This window comes from Vespa velutina, chromosome 12, assembly GCF_912470025.1.
Source record: "Vespa velutina chromosome 12, iVesVel2.1, whole genome shotgun sequence".
NCBI lineage: Eukaryota > Metazoa > Arthropoda > Insecta > Hymenoptera > Vespidae > Vespa > Vespa velutina.
The window spans coordinates 2,450,243-2,454,775 of record NC_062199.1 but is presented as its reverse complement, the minus strand read 5'-3'; the positions used below and the strand labels follow the sequence as shown (position 1 = coordinate 2,454,775).

At 31.1% G+C, this 4,533-nt stretch overlaps 1 protein-coding gene across 1 annotated transcript in view; it reads left to right on the top strand.

Annotated features, from left to right (window-relative positions):
- The first annotated feature begins 4,208 nt into the window (after positions 1–4,208).
- LOC124953547 overlaps positions 4,209–4,533 on the top strand; it is a 55,055-nt gene continuing 54,730 nt past the window's right edge. The window contains exon 1 of the mRNA XM_047505073.1: positions 4,209–4,533. This exon is cut by the window's right edge and continues 392 nt beyond it. The gene's annotated coding sequence lies outside the window, so the exon portion shown is untranslated.

Below are 4,533 nucleotides of genomic sequence, written 5' to 3'. Positions count from 1 at the left end.
CACAAAAAAAAAAGAAAAAAAAAAGAAAAAAAAAAGAAAAAAAAAGAAAAAAAAATTCATAAAAAAAGAGAGAGAGAGAGAAACGATAAAAAGTTCTAAAACATATAAAATGAAAAAGTCGAGAGTAAGTTAGCCTCTGAGATGGCTAAGAAGAGAAATAATGGAAAAATAAAATCTAAGAAACTTTGGAAGATTGAAGGAGACGGCAATAATATTGGATATGTTGATAAAACCTTCATGAACTACGACTACTATTCTGAGAAATAAAAGCCCGGAGAGAATGATAAATGAAGAATTATTTATATATATATATATATATATATATATATATATATATATATATATATATATATATATGTATATAAATATATATATTTTATTATATATATATATATTTTATTTTTCCTCTCTACGTTTTATCTCGAAACAATATTGTTTTAATTAATAATATATTAATGATGAAAAATGATACTTTTCCGATCGATATTTCAATAATGAATTGTCTAATCTAGAAAAGAAAATGTAATTTCTGTGAACTTAATTATTGATTAAGTAAAGTCGATAATATAGGAATCGATAGTTATAAAATGGTCGATAAAGCAGAAAAAGTTAAAAGAAAAAAGAATTTTGATTAAAACCGTCGGTATAGATCTGTTTTATCGAGGTATCGATAAAATAGATATCTTCCTATCTCATTTGGTTTAAAAGATCATAGATATTACAGATTTTTTTATTCTTTACTTTTTCTATTTTTTTTTTTTTTTTATTTCTTTTTCTTAGAATCATCTTTCAATTTCTTTTCTTACGTTTATCTTCAACTTTGATTCTTAGAAAACGATAATCAATATAAACAAAGTATAAATAATGAATTGATTAAAAAAACAGTTTAATGTCAAAGTTAAGTCTTCTTGTTGATTATTAAAGTTTCAATTTATTTCTCTCTCCCTCTCTCTCTCTTTCTCTCTCTCTCTCTCTCTCCTTATTTTTATCTTTCCCTTTTTCTATTTTATTCTATTTTCTAATCGTTAAATCTCTATGTAGCCTCATTTCCATGACAGCACTTTGCATTTTCATAAGCTCCTCTTTTCGTTGATCGATGCCTCGAAGCAGACAAAAGTTCTTGAAACATGACAGACCGAGGTAACGTCACATTATATATATATATATATATATATACACTGTACGTAGCTTCGAGCGAGAAGAAGAAGAAAAATTTACGGAAAGGTCAGATTCCTTTTTTCTATCGAAACGAGACAAAATAAAATCATTCGACATTGAAGAGCAAATGATCTTCGAATTTTGCCAAGGAAATAGAAAGACAGACAGACAAAGAGAGCGAGATTGAGAGAGAGAGAGAGAGAGAGAGAGAGAGAGAGATCACCCCAATTCTTGTCTTATTAAATTCAATAAAATGTAATTTTCGAAAATATATTTCTTCGAGGAATACCGATCAAGAAAATCAATCAATCAATCTATCTATCTATCTATCTATCTATATAGATAGATAGATAGATAGATAGATATTTTTTATTCATTTGCCAAAGAAACGTGATTAAATTCGACCAAGAGATAAAGGTCGAATTGATTCGATGAGAAGGGAAAAGAGAGCGGAGACTCCAGCGACACTTGTACTATTTTTCAGAGCTTAAACGAATGGGAATACCAATCGAGTGGTGTTGGAGAGTGGATTGGAGTAAAAAAGAAAGAAAGAAAAAAAAAAAAAAAACAAAAAGGAAAAAAAAAAAAAGGAAAAAAAAAAGAAGACAAATTGTATTAAACGTTGAATTGCTTTGACATTGATTGCAATATTCGATACTTCAACATGTACTCATAACGATTTCTCTTTTCTTTTTTTTTTTTATTCTTCCTATATAAACGAGTATCCAAATCTAAATTATTATTATTTTCATTAATTTTCCTATATAGAAAAATATAAATACGACATTACGTAAAGAGATAAATGATAATTATTTATTAATAATTTTCGATCGTTCGTTTTAATTTTCGTTGCATGAAAAAAAAAAAAAAAAGAAAAAGAAACAAGCGAAATGAAGAGGAAAATGAAAAAGAAAGAAGAATTAAGAAAAAAGAAAAAAAAAAAAAAATAAAAAAAAAAAAAAAAAAAAAAAAAAGAAAAAGAAAGACAAAAGATAAAGAACCCTCAGAATGGTTCTCTAGCATCGAAAAGGTTAGTAGTCATTGGATAAGAACGGAAAAGGTTCGTAGAAGTTGAAAAATAGGTGAAGGCTTTATAGAGAGAGTACCTTTGACGGATCGTCGCGTGAGATTGGTGATCGACTCGATTGCCGGTCGGTGATCGTAAAGGAGAAAACGCTTGGGAAGGCTGTTTTACGAAGTAAAATAAGAAGAGAGGAAGAGGAAGAAGAATAAGAAGAAGAAGAACAAGAACAAGAAGAAGAAGAAGAACTAAAAGAAGAAGTAAAATGTGAAACTCAGCCTTTTTCGAGAGAAAGACTGAGAGAGAGAGAGAGAGAGAGAGAGACTCTTTTCTCTCTCACGATCAGAGTTACAGGTGGTTGCTCCTGTCGAGAAGAATAAAGTAAGACAGAAGAGAAAGAGAGAGAGAGAGAGAAATAATAAAAAAAAATAAAAAAAGTGAAGACCAATGATATTCACTTCAATTTTGAAATGAATTTCTCTCTCTCTCTCTATCTCTCTCTCTCTCTATCTCTATCTCTATCTATCTATCTATCTCTTATGTATTTCTTCCTTTATGCAAAATAAATAATAAACGAAGAGATCTTATTAAAAAAAAAAAAAGAGAAAAAGGATGGATATGTGAAACCTCGAGAAAAGCTCCGCACAGTTTCGGAATGAGTTAAAAGCTGAAACCGGAGCTTTCTCGTTTCCTCTCTGATATCGCTTTAATATATAGAATCGCGGGTTAAGGAGGAAATAAATCGTTTTGCGGAAAACCATGTAGGAGAGAATAAAAGCGAGAGAGACGTGGCCATACAGTCTTTGATAATAGTAGTAAAGCCTGTACTTGGGTCAGACGTTGATAGGTGACTCATTTTAGATTATTATATACGTACATATATATATATATATATATATATATGTGTGTGTGTGTGTGTGTGTGTGTGTGTGTGTAATTTCTAAAAAAAAAAAAAAAAAAAGTAAAAGTATGTAAAAAGATTATAGCTGTTTCTTTTTCTTTTTTTTTTTTTTTTTTTGTAAATCGCTTGGTACATAGCTTTATTCGATTGTAATGCGTAAGAAAAAAAAAATGGACAGAAATATTAAAGGAATGTCAATTGAATGCTCGCGGAAGCTTTCAAATTTTTTTCTTTTTATATTTTAATACTTCTAGTACGTTCTTGAGCTTTTTACAATTGCAACCAGCGATGAAGGTATTGAAAGAGAAATGTTAAGAGAAATTCAATAAAATTCCTTGAAAGCTCCGTTAGTCGTAGCCACTTTCACTCTTGCAATATTTACGATATATCACGTAGTCATTATTTTCAAATTTGTAATATCGAAGAACAAAAGAAATAAAAAAGACGAAAGAAAAAAGAAAAAAGAAAAAAAAAAAAAAAAAAAAAAAAAGAAAGAAAAAACCATCCATCATGCTTCGTCAATTTAAGTTTAACTATCAAATACGAAATATATATTTGTTCTTAGACAACGATCCATAGAGATCGTTTAATTATATTATAATAAACGGTACTCTCATATGATTTTCGTCACTTGTTTTACTCCATCGCAGGAAAAACGCACAAAAAAAAAAAAAAAAGGGGATTATGAAAAAAAAGAACAAAAACAAAAATTAATACAAACACACACATATATATATATATATATATATATATGTATATAAAACATCCCTCTGATTCATGCAAACGGTTAAAACCAGTAAGCCGGCGAACTCTAACAAACTACAAACTATGGTATTATTCCTGACTCCGTGTGAAGCTTTTTACCGTAAGGTAGAAACGAGAGGAGTAGAGAGTAAAAGGATGGTATGAGGTAGTAGACTAAGAGGAAAGGAGGGGGTAGTGGTGATGGTGGTGGTGGTGGTGGTGGTGTAGGAGGGTTGTGTCAGTCGTAGGCGTAGCAGAGTAAAAGATAGGTAGAATAACGAAGCTGGTGGCGCGCCAGACGAGAAAACGAGGAACTTCTTTCGGGGTGGAGGAGAAGTGTGCTAAGCTTTAGCCGAGCTTCCAGGTCCTCGTTCAGTCGTGCGAGAAGCGAGGGTCGCGCAAGCTCGCGAGCCCTTCGTCGTTAGTGTGAGCTTTCGCTTCTCGACAAGGACGGCTACCGGTGGTGTTGTCTTTGTTTTATACTCTCTCTCTCTTTCTCTCTCTCTCCTTCTCTCTCCTACTCTCTTCCTCTTCCTTTCTCTCTCTTACTCTTTATCTCTCTCTCTCTCTCTCTCTCTCTCTCTCTCTCTCTCTCTCTCTCTCTCTCTCTCTCTCTCTATCTATCTATCTATCTATCTTCCTCTGTCCCTTATTAATTATTTATTTTAAAACTATAGTGTGTATATACGTGAATCTTGTGAATCGACGA